The sequence below is a fragment of the Heliangelus exortis genome, chromosome 4, assembly GCF_036169615.1.
Source record: "Heliangelus exortis chromosome 4, bHelExo1.hap1, whole genome shotgun sequence".
In the NCBI taxonomy this organism is placed as follows: Eukaryota; Metazoa; Chordata; class Aves; order Apodiformes; family Trochilidae; genus Heliangelus; species Heliangelus exortis.
Genome location: NC_092425.1, coordinates 20224007 through 20241647, shown reverse-complemented (window position 1 = coordinate 20241647; position 17641 = coordinate 20224007). Strand labels below are relative to the sequence as shown.

Here is a 17641-nt window from a genome sequence, read left to right as displayed (position 1 = left end):
TTGCCTACTGTAGTACATATGTATATCAGACAATAACTGCCCAAGAGGCAGAAATATTTTCATTCCATTCCAGACAGAAGATGGAAGCTCCTCTCAGTTTTGACGTGTGTAAGTATCACAGAATGGTTCGGGTTGGAAGGGACCTTAAAGACCACCTGGTACCAACCCCCCTGCATGGGCAGGGACACTTCCCACTAGACCAGGCTGCACAAAGCCCCATCCAAGCTGGTCTTGAAAACTTCCAAGGAGGGGCCAGCCACAACTTCCCTGGGCAACCTGTGCCAGTGTCTCACCACCGTTGTGGTAAAGAATTTCTTTTTAATATCTGATATACATCTACTCTCTTTCATCTTTGAAACCATTCCTCTTCATACTATCACTACTTTTACTTCTTTAAAAAAGTCCCTCCCCAGCTTCCCTGTAGGCCCCCTTCAGGTACTGGAAGGCTGCTCTAAGGTCTCCCTGGAGCCTTCTCCAGGCTAAGCAGTCACAAGTCTGTCAACCTCTCCTCACAGGAGTAGTGCTACAGTCCTCTGATCATCTTTGTGGCCCTTTGAATTCACTGACTGGTGAGTGGTAGTGATCCTAGATAGTTTCTTCCATACTGTACCTCACTGCTACATACAAGAGTATCTTACTAGGAGAACTTTACTATTGAACATTACTGCTACAGCCTATATTCTATTATTTTAATATATTTTTGTGACGCAAAAATCCACATGTAACCTCTCTATGAGAAATAGACACTTATATTTCAGACAGGTTTAGAATCATTCATTCAGTTTTGTGGAAGGTAAAGTTTTTGCTTTTCTCATACAAGATTTCACTTTTTTCACAGAAAAGCCTTAACTGTTTTGGTATTTAAAACCAAGAGAATTTGATCAGATTACTGAGAGTTTGGAAGTGTTTTCACATTCCATACTTTATGTGCATTTTTAATAACCATTTGTTTTTACTGTTCTGTAATATGGAAATCCATATAATTGTTAATATTGCACAAATTCACAGCTAATCACATTATAGTACCAAAGGAACAATTACAGCATGTGAATGTGTATAAAGATTAATATACATATCCTAATAAATCTCAGCTGACCCATTAATGTATAATGGGCCCAAAGGAGGCCTCATATTCTTAGTATAAAAATGGCACATTTCTTCCCCCCTCCACTCCTTTCCTCATTTTGTTTTATATATACAAACTGCCATAAAAAGGAAAATTAAGCAATACAAAAACATTCTCAAATATCAAGAGGCTAATCAAAAGCACAAACCACTTTCTTTTCATATTAGACAATAGGAGTCACACTAATATTTGACATGCATGTATAATGAGGTTTTTTTTTTTACTCTTCCTTTTGAGAAACAGGCTTCTGAGGTTGTGGACAGACATCCATACTATGTGTTCTACAATGAGTAGCCACTACAGGTTGGTTAAGGCAGGAAATTTTAGTTTTAATTGCATATTAAAACAGCTTTTCCTTGGTTTAGGGCACACCTTCTGCTACTTCAGTTAAATCTCTTGTACTTAAAAAAAAAAAGAAAAAAAAAAAAAAAGAAAAATGAAAAATGATCCTCTTTAATGATCCTCTTTGCTATGTAAGATATGCTTTACAATATTGCTACATAGAGACAACTCCTTCTCCTCCTGTCACATACTGCCCCTTATACTATGCTCCAGAAAAGCAATTTTCTGCCTCAAAAGCACTCTATTTTTTAAAAGTTTGTCTCTGGGCAATTTTCAAGTTTACTAGAGCTGCACAACTGTATACAGATGCCAAAGACCCAAACTAGGGCAATTTATTTGATCCTTTCCTTTTCAAAACATTTAGCTGAGATTGCATATCCAACAGAGAAACCCCAACAAAATATTCAGAGATGACCTGCAGTGACACACATCTTTTTTCCTTTTTTTTTTTCTTCACAAAAATTTGCATTAAACATCTCCAAACTCCTCAAATACTCTACATTTGACTTTTGTTTAATATGACCTTTAACACAAATCTTTCCCAAGGTATTAACAGCTAATTTCTTTTTTAAAGGAGATCATGAGAACTTACAAAGTTTTTCAAGAAAAATAGGGTTTTGGGGTTTGTTTTGTTTTGTTTTTAAACATCTGCACTCATTTGAAACCAGTTTCTTTTTTGTTACAGAGTAAAGTACCAGCTGTATGAGAAAATACATCCTTCCAGGGTTCAGCACCTAGTTATAGCATTTTTAAATGCCTGAAGCTAGTTTCACCTCAGTATTCTCCCAGTACAGTTCTGCCCTAACACAGTAAGGGCAGTTCAAAACAGAGCAAAGGCCTTGCCTTTAAAACCATTCACATCTTGAAATTTACTTTACTTGCATGAAAGTCTTTAAGGAACTAGGATAACTTCAGGATTTGGACCTCAGTTGGCTGTGAATGTAACATTCACTAGTGCATAGTATGAGTTAAAAAACCACCTTGATAATGTTTTTCAAACTTTTCAAGCAGCTGGTTGAATTTTACAAGCTGAAAATTAATAGATGGCAGGCTCCTCTATGTCTGAAATAGTTATATAGTTATATTAGTTATATATTCACTTTTGAAAAATTTAAACCAGACCAACAACTCATTTACTCCAAAGACTTACATTTCTCCATTTTATTTTTCTATTGTTGTTTTTCAACTAAAGGCTTAGCACACTTAGTTTCAGAATTTCATGCTGGCACAGAAATTAATTGTGTTAAAAATCACCATTAATACTGTCCAGAAAAAAACAAGGCATAAAGGATATCTATACATGGTTCTAACTAGCAGATCAGACCCTACCAGCTGAAGCACAAGGTTTTTTTTGCTTATTTGATGAATCCCTTTGGTAAGAATGCTGTTTGCATTTTTCTATGCTTGGCATGTGAGTATATTTAAAAATGGCCTGAGAGGGAAACATCAATTTTCTATCTTTTTTGTAAGGCCCAAAAAGGTATTATCCCCCGTACAGAAGTATATTCACTTAATTAGCATAATTCACTCAATTAACCTTTGTGCCAGAAACACAACCACATTGCCATGACAGCACCTTTAGGGTCATGCACTTGGCCCTGAGAAAATAGAATTTGGCTCCTGTTGTGTCTGTCTCAATTTTGTACTGGCCCACAAGGCCTGCACATGTGCACACAAACCAGACTGTAGTGGAGGTAAGAGAAACGTAGCACCAGTAGAATGAAGAATTTGACTTGAAGGCAAATCAGATTTCCAGACATGCTTAAAACTAATGCACCAGATTACCAGAGGAGCTATTTGTTGGCATATACACGCAAGGGAAGAAGATCTTTATGATTTAGCTCATCATGTCTGCAAGTGCTAATGTTGTCTTAGCATCCTACAGTCAATTTCTATGCTGTGGTAAGGAACAGTGTAACAGACACAGATGATAACACTGCACACCATGAAAACTTTGAAAGCCACTGAAGTAGGACACTAAATAGTAAAATTATTTTGAACTATCTTAATCTCCGATGTCTGATTTAGACTGCTTTAACTGTACAAGAAACTAATGAATGTACACCTCTGTACGTCTTGCTGTCTGGCAAACCTTCAGCTGTGTGTCTGGTTGTTGTCAGTCAGTCACAGCTCACTGATGATTCACAAGGGTAAGTGTAGACTGATGCTCCATTCATTTTGGTTTAATTGTAATGCAATGGCTATGCCAATCAGAAGTTACCAGGAATAAACAAACTGGTAATTAAATAAATTTCCTCTTTTTTCCTCTTTTTTATCTGGTTAGTTACATCCTATTTGTTTGTGTATTTGCCCTGTTTTGGCATGGCTTGCTTGCACGCATTTGAAATCAGGATAACATCATTCAAGCCAAGGAGTCAGAGGAGTTACCTGAGAGCAAATATGACAATTGCCAGTGACTTTCAATAAAATCCATGCTAAGTTTCTTTCTCAGAATGCCTTTTCATTATATTTTTACAAAGTAATCAGAAAAGCATAGGCAGAAAAGCTGTATACCCAACCCAGATGAAATACTGCAGAAGACATGCTATTTTTTAATTCCCAATGGATTAATATCAAATAAAGTAGGATATATAAGATGCCGTATTTCTTTCCCTACAAGTTAATATTAAAGAAAAAAAAAGAAAAAAATATGTTTATTTGCTTCCAAAGTCTTGTGTCTCTAATATATAAAACCAAATAAAATATGAATTCTATTTCATGTGAACTTTACATCTTTTTCAAAGGAAATCAAGCTCTTAAACTGAAAGGTGTTTTACCAATGATTATTCTGTAAAAAAATGTAGGAGCAGTCCTTAAAACTGAGACTGGCCGCTCAGCTTTCTTTTCTGTAGGGACTACACTAACTGTGAGGATACAGTTCTTCTTCTTCTTCTAATCCTTCTGGTTGCTTTCATTTTCTAAAGTTTCTCAGTATTAGGAATGAAGTAAGTCCTCTGTAAGAATTATGTCTAAACTGTGTGCTTAGATGGAGCTCATTCAGAAGCCTGCTTTCCTCACAGCAGCCATTACAGAAGGCCTATACCTGCAGCCAGAGACACAGGCTGAGCTAGAAACCATAGAATCACAGATTCATAGAAAGTTGGAAAGGTTGGAAATGACCTTGAACATCATCCAGTTCCAACCCTCTGCCATGGGCAGGGACATCTTCTGCTAGACCAGGCTGCTCAAAGCTCAAAGGCTCATCCAACCTGGCCTTGAACACTTCCTGAGAGGGGGCATAGACAACTTCCCCGAGTAAAGCTTTCAAGTGTCTCACTACCCTCTGTACCACATGAAAGAATTTCTTCCTTATTTCTAATCTCCATCTAGCCTCTTTAAGCTAACACTGCTCCCCCTTGTCCTATCAGTACACGTCCTTGTAAAGAGTCCCTCTCCAGCATTCATGTAGATCCCCTTCATGAACTGCAAGGTTGCTCCAAGCCTCCTGTTCTCCAGGGTGAACAACCCCAACTTTCAGCCTGTCTCTTAGGAGAGGTGGTCCAGCCCTCTCGGAAGTCCTTCCATGGATTTGTTCCAAACAAGGGCCAGAAATCTATGAATGGTCAGTGAGTTGCAGTTTAAGCTTATCTATAAATATGGACACCCTTAACCTTGTGAACATCCTCAGTCACTCTACTACAAGTTAGCTGTAACACCTGTTCTAAAGTCCCTCTGTGTAAGTCAAGAACATAAGATTTGTGGCATAATTCTTTCACTCCCACACACTTCCTACTGATCAGTAGATGTGACACCTCATCTTATGCCAAAACACACAACTTATTCATGGCACATAATACAGAGCTAAGTGATGTCATTCTCTGTGTTGGTCATACTGAAGTCCCTTATTATAGTCACTATGTAAAATTATGCTCTTTGAAAATTCCAAACCTTTGGATAAAAATGCATGTAATGTATATCAAAATCAAAGTTAGATTTATTACATACAGAAAAGTAGAAATAGAAGCAAAGGAAAAGAAACAGAAAAATACAAACCAAAATTAAATGATGAAATATCTATTCCTCCTTTTTTTTTTCAATGAGATATACAAATAATACTATATTTCTCCTTTGCTGCATAAGTATAGCCAAATAACAAGGATATGTGCATAATAGCTTTGATTTGATTGTTTGAATAGCAGAGGAGACAGCTACTTAGCTATCTGAAAATAGTACCATATAAATAGCCAGTGCTTCCTAAATGCTGTAGTTCAAAAAGCTATTGGCATCTCTTCAGAGCTTCTCATTTACTTCCTTTATGCAGCAGTTTTCCACACTTAAGTTTAGTTTTCCCCATAGTTTAATAGACAAAGAAGTATGACCATCCATATTTTAAAGTTCTTTTCTTACTCAAAAAAATCATATTATCAAAATTATAATACTGCCTTTTGAAAAGGAATAATGTACCTTCATAAATTCCATGTGTGCATATAATGCTTTTCCATTGTTTGCAAGGTGCTAAAATTAATTTTAATTACACAATTATCTGATAAATGGCAGAATTCTTGTGACCTATATGATTAATTTAATTACTCAGATTTATCTGTGAATGTCTGAGCACTGAATGTTTTACGTAAACAATCACTGCCTGGCATTCTCTATTCTTACTGATTAATAAGAATTAGAATGTTTTAGCTAAATAATTACTGTCAATTCTCAAGCTAATATGAGTAATTCACTGTATATTTTCTAAATTTAAAACCTTGGGCAGAGGAGAATTTTTTGTTTTATATGCTATTTGAACAAACGTAAGTTAAAATAATGAATTAAGAGTAATAAGTATGGTTCATGAAAATTTGAATTTTAATTAAGTCTGTGGATTTCAAATGGAGCTGTCCCTTGCTTTCAATGACAGCATGAGGATCCCTGTTACTTCTTGGGTCTTATAATGCCTGCACAGATTGCAGGATTTTAACCTTTAACTAAGATTTTACTTAGTTAAGATTTAACTAACCTTTCATTAAGGTTAAAATCCCAGCCTGTATGTGTGTCCTGGCTCTCTCCACCAAGTAATTTTTCAGCACAGTGATTGAAAGTGTTAACCAAATCAGAAAAAAAATCAAGGCTTACAGATAATTAAGACCCTACAAGTTTCAGGGAAGGAGATCCAAACAAATATCCCCCGGGACAGGAATGTGGGTGGAACTCAGGCATTCTGAAAGGAGCTGGCTGGGCTACTCAGCATGGAGCTGCAGACTAAACACAGTTCTTTTGTTTCTTAGCTAGAGAGGGTAATAGGAGACAAGAAGAAGAGGAAAATTCAGGTTGCAGTTGAAATCGGTGATCTTATAGCTGGCTTGATTAGTTTGAGCTCCTGAAGCATTGTGCTTCTGCTAGTTTACAGTTTTTGTGACTTTTTAAATAAAAAAACAGGGTGTTATGATTCCAGTCTGATTCCTAAGAGTTTAGGAGAAAAAAAATTACGTAAAAATGAATAACAAATTTACAGATGATAAGAGAAATATATATATATTTTTATAGGAAAGTCATTTACTTAGGGGAGAGCAACACTGTTTAAGACTAATGATAGTTTATACTGCTGGAAGTTAATGCAATGTGCACAATCAATCAATATTTGAACCAAGATGCAAGGAAGTGTCCTCATTAAGCCTTCATATGTAGTTCAGAGATATAGGCTTCAAAGGGGTAAACTTGCCTTTAAAGCTTTCTGTGTTAGAGCTTTCACTGGATTTTTCACCAAACTGATGAAAAATAGTTGAGGCTTAAAAAAAAACAGGAGCCACAATAAAATAATCAGAGGTGGGCTAATCCCACTCTGACACAACAAGTTAAAACCAAGAATGTGTTCAATCCTATCTTTATCAAAGAGAGAGAAGATTTATACATATATAGGTAATATCTAATACAGTTATCAATTTACTCCTCTCAATTATCTTTAATTAAGTCAAGTCCTCTTTGTAAAATGTTGAACTTCAACAAAATACCAAATATGTACAAAATGCAATGGAAGCAATGTATTACTGAATGTAGAACCATCTGGCAGATGGCACTGGAGTACCTGGTTGTATCAAAGAGAAATCACACCAGGGAAACATAAAATCCCAAATTATTGCCACATTTTTGTCAGAGTAAAAAAACCACCATTTTTTTAGCTATCAGAAATGAACTGAGAATTGGTAACAATTTTATTTGATTCTCTCTGGTTACATTCTAACTTCTGCAAAGTGTTGTGCTCTCAGAGTGAGGGCAGACAAGTCCCTGCCGGCCCAATAGCCCTTATAATCATGCAGTTACCTATTATTAGTATTCCAGTTGCTTGCGCAAGATTTTTAAAACTGTTATTGAAACTTAAAATAACGAGTTCTGATCTCTATGCCTAAACTTCGAATATTACCCAGTAAACAAGAAATTCTGAGTCTTTAACAGTTGGACTGTCTATAGTTCTATCCATTTTAAAGGAAAGCAGCTATTTGTGCAAAATATCTTAATATATCAAACTGCAAGTTATTCCATGCAGCTACTGTAAAACTATGCAACCTCTTCTAAGCATATAAAAATGAGTTGACAGACAACTTTAGAATGAAAACAGAGTTAAAGGAGGCCTTTTGAAATTCTGTTCGAATGTTTTAAATGGTGTGTAAATTCACCATCATACATCACTGAACTGACTATTTTTGTATGTTGTTAAGACTAACACAAAGTTAGTAGATGAAAAACTGGAGACAATGCATACATCCTTAATTTTAAAAAAATGTTATTTTTGATGCTTTTGATTCCAGACCAGGATGAGAACTTAAGTCAGTTCTGAAATATTCACACAAATACGCAAAACCAAGCCTAATACTGATTTACTTGAAAAACAAAAGGCTAACCCCAGAATTAGCAAGACTCTATCACATAGTCATATAGGAAGAAAGAACATCTATAGATCATAGCCTTTTTGCAATGCTGAAACAAAAAGAAATATTTGCACTCTTCTTTCTCTTTCTCTCCCCTGATTGCCAGTAGACAGAGGAATCAGTGGCACTCCTAGCACACAGAGGAGGAAATTCTAAATAGCACCACTGTTCATTTGTTACACAAAGGACACATATACAACACATACCAGTGTTTTCTTATGCTGGAAGTGTTCCTTTGATGAAAAGACATTAGTGTGTTAGCCTAGTGCCATGATAACACTACTATTAATATTTCTTTTGAAGCTCCTCTGGTCCTTTCAACTGACATACTTCAATAACATATATAGTTAAGAAAAATTAAAAAAAAAAATCAAATATTACTTATCATACAGTCATAAATGATACATCACAGTTGTCTGACTGTAGTCCGAATAGGAGATAATTGCAGTAATGTGGTTAATACTGAATGACAGACAGCTAAGTGGCTCTTTATGGCAATACCTTTAAATTAAATACATGTAATCCTTTCCAGCCTTAGATCCTGTACATACTTACAGCTTCCAAATTGTTCCAAGCCAGGTTAAATATTTTTTATATCTGACTATGTACTTTGTAGTGTTCTGTGTTATGGTACTGTAAATATTCCTGAGCCATGGATAGCTATTTCACTATCCACACATCTGTTTTCAACACTGTGTTGAAAGACTGAAATTTCTTCAGGCATACTGAATGTCTCAAGCAGGATATATCAGCTGAGATACCCTCAAATGATCCAAAAACTTTTTCAGAACTATGTAGTTTAGACAGCAATTATGGAACTACTATAGTTACTACATCATCCCTGGACTGCTCTGTGGGTATCAGAATTTCTGCAATGCTGTGATTTCACCCTAGGCATCCTTCCCAAAGTAGAAGGGTCTGGGAATGCAGCCTTTAGCTACCTTCCAAAATTTCTACACTTGTGAAACTTTCAGATTGCCATATTTGAGGTGTTACTATAAATTTTTATCATTCCAGACCACTTAGCCAATGGAAAGTAGCAGAAAGAGGGGAGAGATTCTTTGCTGTCAGGAAGTATTTCTGTCTCCAAAATAGTATTTTGAAAGGTTCTTTCATACAGATTGAATAGATAGCACATTATAACGTTCTATAACTGCTTGCAAGTCTAGAGAAATAAGTGTTTTTAAATACCTCAAACTAATTTAAAAAAAGAAAAAAAAAAACCCTCAAATGCCTTCATTTGCAGGGTGGGGTGGGGAGTGGGGGGTGTTATACTGTGAAAAAAATGGAAACCCCTCAAGTCAGCACAGCTTTTTGAAACAAGTTTCTTTGCAGTAAGGAACTGGTTTCCCCATGTGGTCACTCACCAATATTTATAAGGGAAGGTCACTTTGAATGCCACCAGCAGATGAAAAACAGGAGGGAAAGAGGGTTTTTCTTTCTTCACTGAGCTGGCTGATTCTGCCAAAGTGATAGTCAGCATTGACATTACACTAGGGAAAGGTTGTAGTAGTCTCACAGTCTCAGCTCTGCTGCAGAAACAAAACAAAAACAGAAAGAATAACATATGTGTATACTTTTCAAATGAAAGTAATGCCAAAACATTAAATCTCTGATCTCTGGAATATAAATAAAACTTTAATCTTGGCTTTGAAACGGTTATCTCAAATCTACTTTAAAAATAAGATTTAAAAAGACCCAAGAAACTGAATATCCTTCTGTAAAATTAATCAATCACTTTCAGGGTTTAGTGGAAGGAAATGGCCATAAACATCTTATGTACTCAGCTGGTGGTAGAAGACAGACAGAATTGACAATTCTGTTAAAAATAAGGAAAAGCTGAGATTTGAACTGAAGATTGTATGCAGAACACATTGCAGGGAGTGACAGGAAATTTTATAGGTGAACATGGCCCACGAAAACCTGTAGGGAAAGGCGAAAGATTAATGAGGGATTCCTACTTATTTATTTATTTATTTATTTCATTTTTCTAACATCTATGTTAATTACTACCTACACACCTGATACGTCCCTCACAAAAACAAAACCAAAAACTCTGATGAATAAATAAACAGCTCTAGAAATCTTCAATAGGGTCCTTTACCTTGCAGGGAATATTATCATTGGCTTTTGATACAATTTCTGCTGCAGGGAAAGACTTTCAAAGCTCAGAATGCTGAAGTATTGCCAGGCACTCAAAGACCCCCTGCTGTGCGCGTCAAACTAAGAAATCTCTCTGAACTTGTCGAATTAAAAGTCATCTCTCTCTCCCCGCAACCCCTGCGTGAGCTGGGAAGCTCTGTCCTCATTTTTTTAGGCCTTCCATGATAAACAAATGGAGCCTGGAGCATCTTTATTCTTTTCAGGCACGTAATTAAAATTCTTTAAAAAATGTAATTGAAGCCAATGAATTTCAAAAAGAGGTTCTAGTTAACAAGGAGACTAGAACGGTTTCAGTAGGCCGGATTGCTTCACCATTCAATTTTCTTTCAAAGGTAAAAGCAAACGAGCTTTTTAAGATCATGGGTATCTTTTTTAATTTATTTTGTTTGTACATCAAGAGGTTGCTCCAAACTTAAACATCTCAGCAGGATTTATGCTTTCTGGAATGTTGTAAGACTTAATTACTGAAAAAGCAAAAAGAAGCATGCTATTAAAATATGAACAAAGCAGAAAGTATTCTTGATGTCTCAAAATCATTATTTATATACCCCTAAAAATTAAAGAATATATTTATTGAAGAATTTGTGTTTTCTTGGCAATCCATTTACATTCCTCCAAACCACTGAAAATACTCCCAACCTTGAAAAAATGTTTGAACCTCCTAATGTATAGCATGCTTATCTTCTGTGATCTCTTCTACTTTAAATCATTGTAATAATTACTTCTTATAGACATTCTTGATGTAAGAAAATAGCAAGTGCCGAGAGAATTAATAATTTCAAATTAATGCAGAAGTAATAAAAAACTATCTCCTTGGATTTTAATAGGAGCTATTATTAAAAAAAAATAAACAAAAGGCAGTAGAAGACAAGATGGTGTTTCCAAAAAGTCATCTCTGAGGTGACTCTTCCTTAGAGAGCTCAAAATCTAAACCAAATATTTTTAGCATCTATTTCAGGGTGATTTTCACTATTGCTCTCTATTGAACGAAAAAGCTTCAGTTTTCCCCTATTTTTTTCCATGCTGTATTTTTAACTGGTACTTCTGGCTATAAATGACCACACAAAATGTATTTTTTTACTGTTTTTCTCTGGAGACACTGGAGATTGAGATGTTTTAAGGAGTTATTTACAATTCTTGTAGCATTAAAAAATGAAAAGGTGTAGAATGGTAGCTCTGCTCCTACAACTTTTGGGTCACACTCTGCTTCTGATAGTTATGATGCCTCTGGGAGACCTGAGACAAGACAGCTAACACAACTGCTTTTCATCCTTGCAGGCAGAAGCACAGTATGTGTTCTGCATGGGTCAACAATTCTTCTGACTGGTAGAGAAGGAGAAAGAGCAACCAGTTAGGTCCACTACAACAGGGCAGTGCCAAAGTAGATCTAGCAGAAGTAAATTAAAACTTTGACTACTCTATCACCTAGTAGGTCTGCAAGCCAAATGTTACTTCTTTCCAAGGTTCCATTCCAGAGGTCTTGCTCAACAGCCAACACAGAGAACAGTGTCCTCTCTGCAATTCTCTCTCATTGCCTCAGCATCCTTTAAAAGCTCAGATTCCCACACGCCTTCATCCCAGAACATGCAGCATAAAGCTTCACTTTTGTACTGCACACATAAAACTTCCACAGACTGCACAGACTGCTCCCATTATGCTCTAACCTGAACAAAATTCATTAAAAAAAAAAAAAATTCTTAGATCCAGACAGACACCATATAGGCACAATAGCAGCAGAGACCAAAGGCATATGGTATACCGTATGTTTTTACCTGTGTGTTCTTTATGAGGTTGCAGTATACCATTACAAACCAAAAAAAGAATTAACCAATCTGTTTTACGCCTTCTGTATCCTCATATCCTTACTGGGAAAAAATGAACTCTTCTTACCCTTCCCTTCTGACATATTAGTGTGATTTTGAAAACATATTTATTTTTAATTGTGTGCAGTATCATAATGTGCCATTAAATCAGCAAAAATCATAGGCATAATCAATAAGAAAATGAATGAAGAAAAAACATCAATCAGAAAAACAAATTTAGGCAATTAGTATTGTCAAAATTCATTTCTGCTAGGAAACTTGATAAACGAAAGCACTGTGATTATAAAAAGAAATTCACCTTTCACTGTAACTTTTCTGCAGAATGTGAAGGACACTGGACAAAAAAAAAAAAAAAAGTTACAAAGATTGTATCTGCTATATTAAGGAAAAAAAAAGAACAAAACAAAACAGTGTGACCCAGCATGAGTATTTAATGTCTGTTAGCAGAATAAGTAAAGGTTTCTTTAAGTTTACTGAGCACTCACTGTAAAGTTTAGGGAAGATCAGTAGCTTAGAAAAAAAAGGCTACTGAAATATGAGTCACAGCTATGAACAAAAGTGATCAAAGTCTACTTGGCTGCCAGAGTATGTTCAGTTTATGCCACTGCAGTACACATATTACTTGATTGAAAGGTGTGTGAATGTAAGATACCCAGGTCTCTGTCTACTGTCACTGGGCCTGAAATTCTCATTTGTTATGTCTGACATCCTTTATTGATTACTTTTTCCTAAGAAGCAACAGCTGAAGTAATTTTTGTAGCATTTGTGAAAACATTTACAACAGCATAAACTCATTATTCTCCTCTCTCCTCCAAGCTAAAATCATTATTTTAAGAGCTGTGATAAAGTCAAAATTATCTAAAGTTTGTTTCCACTCAATGCTGTAAACTATGACAGTGATATGCATCCATATTGTACTTTCTTACATATCTTTAGGAAATCTCTTTTAGTGGAGAAAAAAGAATCTTTTTTTTTATGTTATCGTCACATAAGAGCTTAGTGCAAATAATTTATTCCTTCAAAAGAAACTCACTGCTTATAAACCCCTAGATCCTATATGCCCTAATACTAATATGTAACTTGGGCAGAAAATTAGGATACCTTAGCGAAAGTATCAGAGATACAGTTTTGATCCAGTAGTTCAACATTCCTTAGACAAAAGTATTGACAGATGCTACCCTGATAATTTGGTATGAGGTACTGCTGTTTCAGAAGATGGCATAAAGGGGAGTAACTGAATGTAAACCCGAATTATTAGTTCAAGGAGACATATAAGAGTATTTTGACTGCTTTGCCTCTTTTCCAAAACAGATTAATTTCCATTTCCTGAGATACAGTTTTCCATACACACCAGAAATTATTTTTTTAGAGACTGAAATGCTCCTCTATCGTTCCTGTGTCTTGAGTATTCAAATTAATACAGTTTCATAACCTTTTCACTGTACTGTATTATATATCGTATATTCTGTATTTACCACAAAGCATGGCTAAATATGATAGATTTTAAGCAGAGATTAGACTAGAACCATGGGTGGAAAAATTCTAAGTGATGTTTGCCTTCAAATGATAAGCTGCATGGATCCTATAAAAATTTTTAAAAATATATGCTTCACCTTATAAACAGGTTCAATACCTCACCTCAGTACAGATTTTTCTGTTCCATATGAGGTAGTAATCATAAAATAGGAAAAAAAAAATTCAAGAAATATTTCACCTTGCTTTTTTGGTCCCCCATGGATGTAGGCTATTTGACCACAAAATAATAAATATTAGAAATTTTCTGTACTCAAGGATTTCACTTGCCATATGTTTTTGATGACATGTAAGCACATGGTAATCAGAAAACTAGATATTCAATAAAAGAGACCCTGATTAATTACTGTATGCTTAATCCAGCTATTAGGTCTGAGGCCATTGACACTAGTTTAGAGTAGGAAAGGAAAAAAAAAACACTTTTTTTCCTGGCAATTCTGTCTGTATATAGAATCACAATATTTAAAATAGTATGAAGTAAAATTTTCTGATTATTTTTTAGAGGATACATTTAGCAAGGATACCACCATAGCAAAAGGGTATTATTAAGCGCAGAGTATCCGATACTCTGGAATTGATAACAAGGAATTGATAACTCAAGGAATTGATAACAAGGAATTGATAACTCAAGGAATTGATAACATTTGCCAGAATAACATAAGCATGATTCAACATAATTTATTCCCGTAATATCTTGATGTATTTGCTCCTTATTTTCTGTTTTTTTGGTTTTTTATGTGTGTTTTTTTTCCTTTTTGTTTTTTTTTAATGGATACCCTTTCCCTATGACTTGTGTAGGAGCTCCATGGCCCCTAATTTCTCCTGTTTCTAATTTTCTTTGCTCTACATTTTGCTAAAATCCACGTATTCTACATTATTTCTGCATTCTGCATTCTGTGCTGTTTCTGAAAGCTAACAGCTGTCAGACCCTTAAGGAGCACTGACAACAACTAACACTTCTGTTCACACAAAAGCACTCTGTATCACTTCAGTGATGTGAATGGTACTCTTTGGATATGAAAGCAGGGTAGCCTGACAAGTCTGCTTCATTTGTCAGGAAGAAGTGAAGAAAATCTGCTTTGCTAACAAATCATTTTTAGCTCTTAATAATGTTTGATGGTAGAATTATTTCTTATATTTTAAATGTTGCCAATTTGGTGAGACAGAAAACCTTCAGAAGGGAGAAGAAGAACAAAGAGCACAGAGCAGCTGCACTGTACCTAAGAGACTGAGAATGGGGTGAAATGGACCCACTCCATTTTACCTGTAGAATTTTCAAGAGTACAAGGCCCAGTTAACTCAGGCAAGCACATTGCAGGGAAGCCGAAATCTACCCTTTGATAGAAATGTTCTTTAAATAGTAAAAATCAATTGCAAAAGATTCTCAGAGTCTCTACAGTGCTATTCATTCTCATATTCACAATATGGCAAAATGGGAAAAAAAATCTTATAAAGAAAATACAGACATATTAATAACCAGTGCTGTTCTTAAAGTTCATGATTGTGCTATTTTTTTCCCTGGCTGTATTTTGCTATTCTTGCAGTCAATTTGGTAGTTCTTTGAAACAATTTGCACTGGCAGTTTTCCCTTTATACAGTTCAGAGCAAGCCACTGTTAGCACAGAGTGTATCTGTCAAATTCAGCGCTGAAGAACAAAACAGGAAACAAACGTAGTAATGACAAGCAAACACTTTGTACTGGGAAAGAACTTCATGGTGTTGATTACTGCATACAGTTAGAATTCTGTGCTATGTGTTCATGTAAATATGACAATAAAGAGGTTGAATTTTGAAAAATTTTTGCTGAAAGAATTAAGTCTGGAGGAAATGCAGAGCAAACAAAATGCCTTTTAAGATGACCACATTATATTGCAATGCTAAGATTTGTATTCTAAGATAAATCAGTGTAAATAATTTATGTATGTTGTAAATTTAAGTGTATAATATTTTACATTTGCATGTTCTGGAATGTTAATTCATCCTCAGTTCTGGAACCAAATCCTAACAAGTGATATCCATTTATATAATGCCATTTCTGGGACAGCAGAAGCTGATGATTTTGTGAGCTTGTACAGAACTATGCTGTTTAGAATTTTTATGAAACAAAAACACAGCAGAAAGAACATATTAAAGACACTGTAAAAGGACTCAGTTTCAAAGGCAACAGACATACATTTTTAGGCAAGTTTTCTATTTACAATATATGGCTTGATGTGTGCTTTTACACCAAGGGTTAAATGCCTCCAAGAGGTTGATTTAGATTAGGATATCAATTGCTCTTCTTCTGAGTGTTACACTCTGCTCTTTACAGCTGTGTAAATCTTTTTACATGTTCTCTTCACTCATCTGTAACACTGCCAAAGTCACTCCATCTTCCACATTCATAGCATTCTATGCAATCAGGAATGTGCATTATCATAGAAAGAAATTGTATTTTAAGTCTTTGCTATATTTATTTAAAATTAATTCAATACAGGTAAATTTTCCGCCTTCCAACTTCATGTTCCAGTTTCACGTAATAATCTTATCAAATATTAGAGGGTTTATACCACGCAGCAGAAAACATAGAGTGATTCTACAGAATATTAGGAAGCCAATTTGACATGAAATGTAGCTATGGAACCAAAATAACAAATATTTCTTCACTTTACAAGATCATACAGTAAATACCTGGGGAAAACAAATATCACCATGCAATCATTGATTGTGTCTTCGAAACACAGGACTTCAGAACTATCAGGTTCAATCATTTGTTTCTACAGAAATTAAATCCCTTTCTTAAATTTCATTTTTAATTAAACTGGGGTGTCAGGTTTTTGCTATGCTTTTTTGTTTTGGTTTGGTTTTTGGGTTTTTTGGTTGTTTTTTTTTTTTAATGTCTGATTACTTTGGCCACTGGTCTAGGAAGGCAGATGCTTTAACTTATTAGCTAGGTAGTATGACAGTATTGAAAACTCCCAAGATTTGTTTCCCTATGAATGCATGGCTGGGTAAAGTCAGACCATTGCCTTAATGTGGTGACTGTGTAACAGTCAGGAAAGAGCCAGGACTATACACAATTGCTGATTATAAAAACTACTATGTGAGATTCACTATTTATTCAATATTTCAATATCTCTGACATGATGTCTGCTACATCTCTAGTTGCTCACTGTTGTGTTTTTTGGGGGACTTCAGATTGTATGGACACAAAAGAATGAATTCTTCAAGTAATTTTCAGAGTTAAATATATGTGTTAATTTTAATTGTTGTTAAACAACAATCTCATATGTTTGTAAGATCATGCAAGACCTAACAGATATATCAAGAGTTAGTTTAAAATGGTTTCTTGCTATTCTTGAAAACAGAAACTTGAAGCCAGTAAGGGTTCTCAATGGGATTTAAGTGTTGCAATTTCTCATACTACACAATTGCATGGGATTCCTTAGCTCCAAGCTAAGGAATCAATATGCTGGTGATACTAATTTAGATAAATAGATGTTTTTCCAATGGCAAAATATCATTAAAATGCGTTGATATGCATTATACTCCAGCTGTGAAAATATGCACTGGTTTTAGAGAAGAGGAGTGTTTAGTTACTGCCATCACTGTGGGAGTAATTACATGTAGACTTTAAAGATATAATAATTAAAAGTACACCTGAAATATCTACACACTATTTCTACAGACGAGGACATTTTATGTAAAACTCCAAATGATTTTGTTATTTTTTGTAATCGTGCACTTAGAATCAATCTTCCTTTGTATTCCTCAGCACTTCCTCAACACTGTTGAAAAACCAAGACAAACCCCATATG

The 17641-nt window shown here is 35.1% G+C and overlaps 1 long non-coding RNA gene across 1 annotated transcript in view; it reads right to left on the bottom strand.

The window, feature by feature from the left end:
• Positions 1-17641, bottom strand: part of LOC139796341 (uncharacterized) — a 244787-nt gene that overhangs the window by 76024 nt on the left and 151122 nt on the right. The window contains exon 2 of the long non-coding RNA XR_011725961.1: positions 9693-9857. This is a non-coding gene — a long non-coding RNA (uncharacterized lncRNA). The remainder of the gene's footprint in view (positions 1-9692; positions 9858-17641) is intronic.